The sequence below is a fragment of the Chinchilla lanigera genome, unplaced genomic scaffold (assembly GCF_000276665.1).
Source record: "Chinchilla lanigera isolate Chin_1 unplaced genomic scaffold, ChiLan1.0 scaffold00101, whole genome shotgun sequence".
Classification (NCBI taxonomy): domain Eukaryota; kingdom Metazoa; phylum Chordata; class Mammalia; order Rodentia; family Chinchillidae; genus Chinchilla; species Chinchilla lanigera.
Genome location: NW_004955502.1, coordinates 6,351,286 through 6,364,202, shown reverse-complemented (window position 1 = coordinate 6,364,202; position 12,917 = coordinate 6,351,286). Strand labels below are relative to the sequence as shown.

The window sequence follows — 12,917 nt, the reverse complement described above, 5'->3', positions numbered from 1 at the left end:
GTCATTCCAGACTTTGGACTGAATTACCTCCCAGGTGTCAGTTTTAACCAGGCTAAACTCAACAGGAGCTTGGGTTGTGGTAATTTGACTTCCCATAATTAAATTAAACAGAGCCGGAATCCAGACCCCAACATTAAAGGTCAGCACATTGGTAACAAACATTTTCTAGTTATGACTGATGCCTTAGGCTTTTCAGATGAGGAAGACAGTTGAAAATAACAAGTTCAACTACCAAAACCATATAAAGAGTAAGGAAAAGAACTTTACTGGTTGTTTTTCATCCCTCTGGGGCAACTGTCCACAAGGCCAAGGCAAAGGTTACAGTTGGTAAGAAGGTGGGAAGCAAGAACCAAGCTGGATAACACAACATCAAGTACACATGGGGGAGAAGTGGGGCAGGCAATCTCACTTGGAATCCTTTGAATGCTGTCCTCAAGCTTCAGCTGTACATTGATTCATCAGCATCCTGTCACTCTCAATGCTGACAGGGGCAAGGCTTGGAGCATGTTGTCCCTTTAGAGAATTCTGGAAGAGCTGTCCAGATGAATCTTTTGTGGATTTCTGAAACGTGTAGAGGTAGTTAATATGCACCTGGGTTATATGTGTCTGCAGGAATGTCTACAGATATGGCTGGCCTTTTAACTGGTTACAAGCTGTATATAATTTCATGTTTTATTTCTGTGTGATCTGTCTGTGTATCTTTAAATGGGGAAAGTCCCCTATAATGAATGAAGTCAAGGCCAGGGATGCAGATGCTGAAGCTTGAGCTGGTTGCAGGGGTGCATTTGCCAGTGCTATGGCTTCAGCTTGCAAAACAAACAGTTGGGGTAAGTCTGTCTCTGATTTACCAAGAATACTGGGTAAAGTTTTTCTGGCTGGGGTTGATGTTTCAGCTAATCAGATCCCCAGAGGGCTTAGGCCTCTGGATCAAGAATTATTTTGCATTGGTGGCAGGTTTTCAAATAACAGCAGGAAGCAGAAGCAGGAGAGCTTTGGCTAAAATAGCTTTTTCCAAGGTGACCACTATGTATCTAACCTGTCATACTCCATTCCTAGCAGAGCTATTTTCATCTCTAAACAAGGTGTAGTCAGCACCTGTCAGGGGGTTTATTTTTTTAAGTCTGATCAGCTCAAGAACAGTGCCATGCAGTCACGGTCTGTGGGGCCCAGCTCTGTGGGCAGGTATGTGGCAGGACTGAGTGGTTTTATCACCATGACAGTCAGATGGGGGTTTTTGCATAAAGTCCTTGGTACCAGGTGAGGTCCAGCATAGCATGTGGCACCTGGACAGTTAGGTCTCAGCCTAAGGTGAGCTTGTCAGCTTTCTTGATCAGAAGGACAGTGGCCAAGTATTTGCACAGGTAGACTACTAGGTTCTCCCAGGGGATGACAGTCTGAGTAAACATTATTATTTTTGTGAACTCAAGGATCCAGATTTTATAGAAGCCAGCAGCTCTAAGAAAATTGTGGAGTGTTTTTGTAACCAGACTCTACCAGATACTGTAGGAGGGCTTTTGCGTCTTTCCAGCAGGAAGCCTGGGTGTCATTCTGGGAAACTAGTGGTCAGCTGTGCGGCCTTCTCCAAAGAAGGTAAACAAAGTTTTTGAACCTCTGAAAGGTTGAGTCTAGGTCAGTTGCAAAGAGAGGGCTGGGTGACCAGAGCCAATTGAAGGCAGAAGAGTGCATTCTTAGGTCCAGACATGTGTATCAGCAGGCTGAGGGTGGAAGAAGACTGAGGCAACATACATGGAGGGCAATTACAGTGGCACTGGCAGCTTATAGATCTTGACTGGCTTTACAGGCAGGAGAACTGTATTTTAGCAGTTTGACAGTCTATGCTCAGTAGGATAGTTTTTAACCCCTTTTGGCAATTGAGTCCAACTTAACTGGTCTTTTGTCTCAGAATTTTCCCAATTGAGGGAGCTTATAGGAACAACTTGCAAGCAGAGGAAGGCATCTTTTAAATCTACTACAGTCCAAAAAGAATGTATGGGTTGGAAACCGCAGAGTGCAAGGTGATAGCTGTGTTGTTGATGAGATCTTGCCCAAGGTGATTAACAGTCTGCAGGCTGATGTATGGCTGGATGCCTGTTTGTGTTTCCCATGCCATCTGATAGCAAAGGGGGATCATGGTGAGGCAGCATGGTTGATGGCCAGACCCAGAGACAAGTCTCTAGTTTACACCTCTGTGAGGAGAATTTTCAGAACTTTAGGACTGCAGTTATCTGTCTCAGGGATATGCAGTCATAATCTTTCAGGGAACACTCAAAGTGGAAAGTGCAGGGTTAAACAAAAGTGAGGCTGACTGGCTTGATGTGAGGGAGATGTCCTCCCTGCTGTAAGTTTGTGCCTGGTAGAAGGGCGTGAGAGGCAACAGTCCCAGTTGCCCTGGTGATGGTAACTTTTTGACAGAGGGAACTTTTGAAGGCAGAGAATTCTGTTCCATTGTCTACCAGGAAAGTTACAGCTTTGCCCTCAATGTTTGCAATGACTGTGGACTCTTATTCAGGCCTGACAGGGCACAACTTATTTGTCAGGGCTGACAGTCCATTTTTTCCTCAGTCAAAATGTGGAACTGAGAAGGAAATGTTGACCGTCATCTCAGGCATGTGTTAGATGACACCGTCTCACCAGGACAGGTGTGTGAGCAGAAGGCTCTGGAGGGCGGCCCTCTGTGGCTAAATGCAGGCAGTGGCCAGCTGGAACCAGTTCAGTTGGCTGGAAGCAGATGAGTCTGGAGTAGGGAGTGAAGCTATTGGTGTTGACAGCAATTACAGAAGCTGATGAGGGCACAAAGGCAGAATCCTCAGGAAGAACTTGCCTCTTTTTTCTTTTTTGTTCTTTGAGATGCAGGAAGTGGTTTGGTTTCACTTTTAACTCCATAAAAGCTTTTTTTCCTGCAGTTGGGAACTGTGGGTTTTACCTAATTTGTTCCTATTCTGTCTCCCTGTGGTGTATGTTGTGTACCCTTGAATGATGGCACAACAGAAAAAGGGTGGATGCTCCTCAGAAAGAGACCATTCAGATGCCCACTTAGCCATGCCCCACGCAAGGACGTAGGTGCGACTCAGCTAAGAAGGGTGCGAGCCCTCCATTATGCCATAAGTCCATCACCATGGACCACAGGTGAGGACTCAGTCAGTCACCGCAACCAGTGCTTTCCAGTCTTGGTGCACAGACACAGCAGCCTGTTGCTTATGCTGTTGGGCTCACTCATTCAGGAGGCACTCAGAGCCTGAACATTCCAGCCCCCCTTTCCTTGAGGGTGGCATTATCTAATAAGAGTTAAACAAACTCCTCTTCTGTTCAACTGAGAAGGACTGAAAGGCTGGGATACCTGTGGGGGTCTTACTGGAATCAGGCAGAGAGACATACAGACAGACAGATTTTCTCCTCTTCCCTTTGGGTCTGATGTGGATGGAATGAGGACCTCTCCAGGTCCTGATGGGAAGGTGTACCCCTGAGGTTTCTCCGGTCTCCTCACAGAGGTCTGGAGGAAGATTCCTGGCTCCCTGGTTGAGTGGTATACATCGGACCCCAAAGGCCCTGTAACCCACCCAGATGCAGCAGCATTCCAGCATCATAACAGGTTGATGCAGCTATCTTGAGTGTGCTCAGTTTTGTTCTTCTTAGATCCCTAAGATGCTGCCAAAATGCCCTGTACCTTTCAAGGCTTTATTAACACAGGATTTCATTATACTAAATTACATAATTGCAGGAGAATAGCATGTTGATGATTTAGGCATTTTTCTGACCATATCTAAAATTCATGGTTTTTCACAATTATTGAGTCCTCTAGAAATGTAACTTGAATTTTAGGGGAACACTGTATTATATTTTAAATTTTATTTACTTTATTACCAATTCATTTGGATAGAATTACAGAAAAGAAATGTTTTTCTCATGTACTAAAATTTATGTGCATTATCATATCATTTTATTCTAAAAACTGAAGTCATTTACTATATAGTAGGAATTTTCTTGTTTATTCTAGGAGTAACTAATAAAAAAATCTACTTTAGAAGTCCCAAACTGTAAAAACAGGTTCAAGTGCTCACTGTAGAGGTGGTGGTGGAGGCAGGTATGAACATCCTTCTCACAAACTTTTCTGAGCGAAATGGAGCACATAGAAAAAATGTGCTCTTATCTAATAAATAACAGAGATTTGGGGCACATAAAGAATTCTGATTTATCCAAACTCTTTTGGCCTCCACAATTTAAAATTGCTTCCAGAACAACCCATGCGATAGGGAAGCTTCTCTTATATCCATTATACTGATTTCACTTTTATTTCTAATAATCTTCGATGTTCAGAAGTGGTATTTTGTTTTAGGACTGCCATGCTTCTCATCCTGGGTATAGTAATCTCCTTTTCTGGAGACCCTGTCTCTCGCCTCACCCCATTGCCAATTGCCATCAAAGTAATTATTTTAATCAGGGGCCTTGAGTATAGTGTAGCTTTTCTCTGAAACATCTACTCATTTTCTTAAGATTTTCCACATTTTTGGAAAATTCATTATGTAGTGCTGACACTTTATTGACTAAGTACTTTAAAATATTCAAAGCTCACTAGAATTTACTCATTTGGTTTTCTGTGCAAACAAAGCTAAATAAAGAAACATAGTCAACTATGAGACTATTTAAATAAACAAAAGCATAATGCAATATGTTAAAAGGAAAGTAAGCCCAAATGATTACAGGAGTATTATATATTTAATGAAAGACTGGGAAGCATGATTCTATTTAGGGAAAGTTTAAAATATAATGTTTAATAATGCAATCATTGCAGCCTTCTCAAATGTTGACTGACAGGCTTTGACCTACTAATGAAATTGGTTGATACTTTAATGAATTATAACTGATAAAAGAAGAATAATGAAATTGAGAGTGAAATTAAGCGGAACAGATTACATTGGAGATAGAGTTACATTCCTCATAAAGGATAACTGCTGACAAAGTAATTACCAAATAATTATATAGTAAATGATACATTTTTATATCTATGAGTGGAAAAATCTTATTTGATGACTAGCTTTAAAGATTGCTAAATAAACTTTCAGTAAAATTAAGCTGCCTGTCTAAAACAAATTTCAAAAAATTGTAAACCAATATTATGTGCTAAAAGAATGAGGATGGATTAATTATCTTAATTTTACTTTTACAAGTTTCAAACTCCACCAAATTACTTTCATTACTGATATGATTCTGTAACTTGAATACATGCCATAGCCAAGAGTTTTGTATACCTTGGAAGGTCTCTCTGTCCTTCACTCTCCCCTCTCTCTGTCTCATTCTCTCTCATCTTGTATGTTCCCTAACATAATTTTTACAAAAAATTAAACTCAGGAAATGGTGGACTCAATCAATTCTAATGCTAGAATCATTGGTTTCAAGGATATAAAAATATACCAGGATACTTGCTCAAAATTCTCCCTTATTTTTTTATTTTAAAGGGCAAAGAACAAAAACAAATTTACAAAAACAAAAGACATAAAGAAAACAACAGAAAAGTAATAAAAATGATACACAATTAACAATGGTTGTTGTATTACATATTGTTATCTTCAGATTGGTTACTCAGATAACCAGATATAGGCATGTAAGATTGATCAAACATTAACTGTTCCTTTCAATAAACCAATAGAAACTAGTAGTACAATTATCTTAGCTATCTTGTGTATATATACACATGTATATATCCCTTCCTTCTTTCTTTCTTTTCTCTTTTCCTTCATCCCAGTTGTTCTTTCCTTTTGAGCGGTTTCTTTCCCTTTCACAATATCTTTGTTACCTTTCAGATTTTATTTACTCTTTCAGGTTCTTACACTAGGGAAACAATATGATGTTTACACATGAAGGTCTGACTTATTTCACTTAGGCATATAGTCTCTAGTTGCATCCATTCACCTGTAAAAGCCTCGAGTTTATCTTTCTTTAGAGATGAGTAATATTGCATTATATAAAAATACCACGTGTTTTTTATCCATTCCTCAGTGGATAGGCATTTGGGTTGCTTCCACGATTTAGCTATTACAAATTGAGCAGCTATAAACATGGGTGCATATATATCACTACAGTATGATGTTTTCTGTTTTTCTGGAAAAATACCCAAAAGCTGGGTTGAATGGGATCTCTAATCCTAATTTACTAACGAATCTCCAGACTGATTTCCACAGTGGCTGCACCAGTCTACACTCCCACCAACAGTGGAGAGTGTTCCTTTTTCTCCACAGTCCTTTCAGCATTTGTTATTGGTTGATTTCTTGATAATAGCCATTCTTTCTGGGATGAGATGGAATCTCAGTGTTATTTTAATTTGCATTTCTCTAATGACTGATGATGCCAAACATTTTTTCATGTATTTAGTTGCCATTTGTTTTTCTTTCTTTTAACTTTCTTTTTTGGTTCGCCAGGCAGGTGCTGTACATCCTATATCCCCAGGTTTCCATTTGCATTTCTTTATCTGAGAAGTCTGGATTCATCTCAGAGGCCCATTTTTGTATTGGTTCTTTGAATTTGGGTTACTACATTTTTTTGAATTCTTCATATATTCTAGATAGAAGTCCTTTGTCTGAGGGATAATTGACTAAATTTTTTCTCAATTCTTGGGGTTTTTTTCAGTCTGTTGGTGAAATTCTCCCTATTTCTTCAACTACAGGTGGTCTTTAGACACGCATCACTTCTAGAATCCATCTATTTCTTTTATTTATTTTCATGCTCAGTCAGCAACTTCACAATTACCCTATCCTATATTTTCTAGCTTCGCTGGATCCCTCCTCCACCATCAGTTCTCTTTGTGGTTGCTTCCGCATTTCTAGTCGTGTTCTCTGAAATAGATGCTAGCTGTTCTTTGTGCCACTGACAACTCCCCTCTCATGATGCAGCCAAGAAGAAAACATGGTAACCAAGTACACTCAGTGTTATGGTTTACATCTGGATGTTTCATCAAAGCCTCATGTGCTCACAAGTGGGGCTTTTGAAGGGTGAAGGGATTGTGTGTGTGTGTGTGTGTGTGTGTATGTGTGTGTGATACTTATCGCTGTATCAGGGTACTGATGGGATTATAGCTAGCTGGGTGTGATGTTGGGAGGTGAAGTTTGGGAAGAGATGGGTCACTGTAGGCATGGCCTGGAATGGTGTATGTATCCCTCCTCCTCCTTTGATCCCTCACTGCTTTTTCCTGCCGTGCTGTGAAGTATTTCTCCTTGGCCATTCCATCCTGCCTTGCAAGCAGATGACTATGGACTGAAATCTCTACCCACTGTGAGCCAAATAAACTTCTCCTCCTTTAATTTGTGGGTGTCTGGTATTTTGTCCCAGCAACAGCAAAGTAACTAAGACAGACTTTGGTACCAGGGTGGTGTTGTTGCTATGATGTTATCCAACCATGTGATTCAGAAATCTTTGTTAGTGGTTTGTGGGAGGAATTTGGAACAATCTGAATGTGCTGGCTGGAGAAGGAGCACTAGAGTGCCAAAAACTGAGCTTGATAAGATTCTGGTCAGAGCTCAGAAGATCAGAATGGTGATCTAAATGAGCCTGTTAAAGACCAGGCTCATGTTCATAAGGTTTCAGTTCAGAACAAGGACACCACTGGACTCCAGACTATGTGTATTATGCTCTGGCAGAAAATTTGTCTGGATTTTGCTTCTGTCCTGAGACATTGCTGGAGATTGTGATTAAGAACAGTGGGCTAATATGGTGGAAGAAATTTCAAAGCACTCTAGTGTTGAGGCAGTGGCAAGGCTACTACTGGGGCATATAGCCACCTCTACCTTGAGAACCAAGAGCAAATGATGTAGCAGAATTATTTTAAAAGTTTTGAGTTTGGTTACAAGGGAAACTCTGGCAAAGTTGGACCCTGTAGAGATGGAGCACAGAACTTGGTTGCTGAAAGTAATAGTATTAAAACAGCCTGGTACTTTGGAACAGAACAATAGAAAAGATGGCTCGAGAGCACCATAAGAACCAGCAGGACTCTACACTTTGCAGGTTCAAAATTGCAAAGGTGAAAGACTTTGCTTTGAGGAGAGCTTCAGGGCACCATGCTACAGAATGGGTGCAGCTTAGGGAATGGGAATTGATTTGCTAGGATTCAATTCACCATGTTCAGCCATCCAGGCACTCAGAGACCTTTGCAACAACCAGCAAGTTTGAAAAAGGCTCAACTACTGTTGTAGCTGATGATAGACCTTGACATCATCCACATGGTACTGATCTTACAGGCAAGCAGAATGCAAGAATCTTGTGGCCAGCAGGACTTCGACTCAGATTTTAAAAGAAGGCCTGGGAGGCTAGGGAGTGTGTTCCTGAGAGAGCAGTGTGTAAAGCTCTGAGTGTGAAGCCAAAAGTGTTATGGAGATCCAAGAAAATTGGAAAAACCAGGAAGATGGACATCTGAGAAAAGTTGCAAACAGTCAGCAAACCTGATCCAAGAGAGAGGCCATGAGGGCTACAACAACTCACAGTGCCATAGGGGTAGGGCCATCCAAGCCCTTTGGAATTTACCTCTTGCCACCAGTTTCCCTGGGTACTGGACATGGAACTATGTGATATAATGTTTGCCAGGGTGGAATTTGGTCTTATTTTGGCCTCATTCCTTTTTATCCCCCTATTTCTCTCTTTTGAAATAGGACGCTTACCCTGTGGCTGGCAATGTTTAACTTCCTCTTCACTTTTACAAGAGCCATCAGAAAAGAGTTTGTTTTAAATCACAGAGGAGATTTTGACCTTGGACTTCTCAGCAGTGCTGAAACTGTTAGGATTTTTAGCAATTCTGGGAGGTGACTGGATCACTTGTTTGTGATGCTTATCACTGAATTAGTCTCCTGATGGGTTCATAACTGTGATATTGTAAGGTGAAGTCTGGCGGAAAGAGGTGGGTCACTCTGGGCATGACCTAGTAGGATATATATGTTTTCTCCTCCCCTGATCCCTCGAGGTTCCTGCCTACCATACTGTGCACTGTTTCTCTTCTGCCATGCTGCCCTGTCTCAGAAGCAGCCAACTGTGGACTGAAACCTCTACAATCTGTGAGTCAGAATGAACCTTTCCCCCTCAGCTTGTGGGTATTGGATATTTTGTTCCACAAACAGAGAGAAAGTAAGACACTAAGCCTCTGACTTTTCATTTATGCTTACATACAACACTCTGGCTTCCTTCCCTTCTACAGAAAAAAGAACGGGGATGAATTGTCTTTTTTTTAGTTTATGCTTTCCACCCTTTCCCAATGTAGTAAACAGAAAAATAGTCTCTGACTAATGTCAACCTCTTCATTTCTGGAATTTGTAAATGCTTTTTCTCACATGGAAGATGCAATTAAGGATTTTGAGATGGGGATATTATCCTCAGTCATCTTTATGGGTCCAGTTATATAAGAGGGGAACTGGCCTGCATGGTGGAGCATGTCTATTATCTCAGCAGTCTAGGGGGCTGAGGTATGAAAATTGCAAGCCTCAGGCAACTCAGTGAGAAAATTAAAATAAAGAGGTCTGGGTACATAGGTCAGCACAAAGGCCCTGAGATCCATTCCCAGCAATGGGAAAGAAAAGGCAGTTGGAGGGTCAGAGGAGATGTCAATGGAAACAGAAGGGTTGAGGAGCATGGAGAGATGACTGTCTGAAGATGCTGTGTTTCTGGTTTTCAGGAGGGAAGATGCAGCCACAAACCAAGATGCAGTCCTTCTTGCACCTGCATTTTTAACCCTGTTAAACCCAGTTCAGGCTTCTGACTTTCAGAAGTATAAGAAAGTAATTTTTTGTTGTGTAAAGTACCAAGTTTCTGCAATTTGTTGCAGTTACAATAGAAAAATAATACAAGAATAGGTTAGTTCTCATCATTCAGACAGGAATTTTATCCTACAGCCTTCTGCATTTCTTTCTGTCATCAATTTGGGGTTTTATTTTTAGCCCCTTGAAACTTCTCTGAAAAAGAACCCTTTCACCAACCACCTGATGAAGCTATACCCTTTATATTGCTATTTCTTTTTGGCTCAATTTTTATGAAAAAGTTGATATCTTTCAGACTTGCTCCTCAAGCCTTGGTACTCTGGTCTCTAACCTTCTCTGAGTGGTTTTTCTAGTTTCCACAGAAGGTTCCTCCCATTTGCCAAATTTAACTGAGCTCTCCTTTCATGCGTCTCACACAGCTTTTATTATCATTTTGATTATTCTTCTGTGTATTTTCACACTGTTTTTCTTGGCCACCCTTCAAATGTTGAAAGATGACCAATGTCCAGCATTCAACCCATTCCCTTTCCCTTCCATGTCAATCTTATGTTACACTGTCTACATTCATGGTTTTAACTGCCAGTTACAGGGGAACAATTTCTAATCCTCCAGTCTCACCTTTGCTCTTGAATTCCAGGTATATTTTCCTGCTCAATACATCTGCCTGTATGTTCTCTGCATACATGCTCTTCACTTTCATGTTCCATAGAGAAAACTGACAGTCACTTTTACTGTCTCTGTTCTTGTGACTGCTCTTTGCACTGTATCTGGTGAGGTGTATTTCACTAATATCAACTACATTGATCTTTACATCTCACAATGCCTCCAACGTCTGAAAAGTAACCCCATCTTTTTTCTAGAAAATTATTCTTAAATGCAGAGTATTTTGATTGGTTTTACTCTTACCAATTTTCTTTACCTCCAAACCCATCCTCATCTTGCAACTGGTGGGAGATTTCTAAAGTTACATCTGATTATGTATCAGCTTTATTTACAGATTACGATCATGTCTCTGTTGCCAAAGGATAAAGAGCACATCTCTTAATGTCTGTTTCATTCCTTTGACTAATTTCTCAACCTCTTCTTGCCACATCAAATATCGAATGTTCCAAAGATACTGAGCAGGTCTTTGTTCACCAGACGTGCTTGATGTGTTTAAATTCATGTCTTTACACGCATTCTAAGATATGTTCCCTGCATTCTTTACCTAGCAAAATTGATCAATAAATGAACCCTGAACACCTTTTATTTTTGAATCCTTTTAAAACAAACTAAAGCCAGTCATTAAATATGTTTTCAGATAGCTTTGTTGCCTATGTTATAACACTTAGTGCCCTGAATTATAACTTTTATATTGTATCTGACCTGTCTTAAAATTCTTTACTGGAAGAAAAACTTTGCCTTCTTGGGCATATACCAAGTGCTTAGCACAGTGCTTGGCTCATGAGAAATACTAAGTAAATATAGTATGGGATAATTGAATGTCATAAATTGGTATGAAAAGTATCACACGATGCTTTTCTAAAAAAATCAACACTAAAGGATCTTTAAGTAAAACTAAAGGAAACTGCAAGGATTGGGAAGGAAAACAGATGTGGTGTGGCAGTGGGTATAAGTTGTGACGAAGACATCGACTGTCCCTTAAGTGGCGAGCACGCAGATGAGTAGAATGCCTTCTGTGTCCTCAAGCGCTTACAGTCTGTAAGGAAGGACAGTCATGGGGACTGTTTGGTGGAATAAGGGACTACAGGAGCCAAGATAGGTATGTGTAGTGAATATTAGCATCATACAAAGAGAAGGTGGTGAGTTCTTCCCTGTGGGGTTAGATAAGGATTCCTAAAGGAAGTAATTAAATGAAAAAATGTAATACTTTTGAGGAAACAGAAAATATTAGTATCAGAAATTCTGAAATATAAATTAAATAATGTAAAATTGTGATCAAAATATATATTTAATGTTTAAATATTTTTTTAAAAGTTACCTTAAGACACATTGCCATTTATCTGCCTCAGAATACTCCCCCTCGCCTCAAGCACACTTATCCCACTGTCCTTGCCACTTTCTGAGGCAGTTCTGGACGTGTTCTTTACCAGGTGTGATAAAGAATTCGAGGAACGCTGCTTCCAGGTCGCATCCTGTGGAAGGGGGCTGCTGAAACGTCTGAGTCCATCCCCACCTCCTCATCTACCTTGTTCACCAGAACTGGTGCTGTGCGACCTTTGGCTGTTCTCTCAAGTAAAAGGGATCACAAAAGGTAAATGTTTTGAATCTATTTAGGGCATTAGGGCAGCCACAATAGCACAACTAAAGACACTCATGAGAGAGGAAGTCTAGGATTGCTTCACAAAGGGGCAAGCAAAACAGGCTAAGTGTGTCTGAGGGAAGGGGATCATTTGGAAGGGCATTAATGGCAATGTATCTTTTACTCTAGTAAATGCTTTTAATTTAAACATTCGCTGTAGTTTTCAGTCACACCTCATATTAAATGAGTTTTTAAGGGTCCATTCTGGTAAGACAAGTATGTGTAGTATTCAAGTTCACTTATATATGCAAAAATTTTACCCTCTGAAAGTTTCATTTACTATAAATTGATGTTTCCATGATTTTATTACATGACCAAACTGAATTTGTGCTTGACTATAGAAGAAATAGGAATATTTCATTACAAACTATGGTTCCATTATGGTGGGGCAAGATCAAAGCATTGAGTGAGGTGAAAGGACAGAGGTCCTGTTGGGCCTGGCATCATTTGTAGAGTTCAGACTTTGTTCTTATTGCTGCATTCTCTAGGAATCTGATCAAAGGCGTTTAGATCTCTCAGGCCACACAGTGTGAAACTGACAGTCACCCTGGAGAACAAGTCCCGAGACGTCCGTGGGGATATCTTCAGAAAACCACCAGTCACTTATTACTGTGAACTAAGCAAACCTCTCTGATAGCAATCATTAAAATACACACAGATAATTAGCTCAATAATTTTACTCTAATTATTTAGTCCCACTGAGGAAAATTAAATTCTGACAGTCTTGTTTTAACAGTTATTTGTTGCACCTTTGATAACTATGAGGTTGACTATGTCCACATGCATTTGATATTGATTTTTTTAGAAGAATAAATGCATTTAAGGAAAAATGTAATTAGCATTACATTGCATCCTGTTCTGTTGAAACTTTAACATATATTATAATA

General features: G+C 40.1%; 1 long non-coding RNA gene across 1 annotated transcript in view; it reads left to right on the top strand.

Moving 5' to 3' along the window:
• Positions 1–2,482: 2,482 nt before the first annotated feature.
• LOC102004835 overlaps positions 2,483–12,917 on the top strand; it is a 60,439-nt gene continuing 50,004 nt past the window's right edge. The window contains exons 1-2 of the long non-coding RNA XR_264266.2: positions 2,483–2,639; positions 11,822–11,982. This is a non-coding gene — a long non-coding RNA (uncharacterized LOC102004835). The remainder of the gene's footprint in view (positions 2,640–11,821; positions 11,983–12,917) is intronic.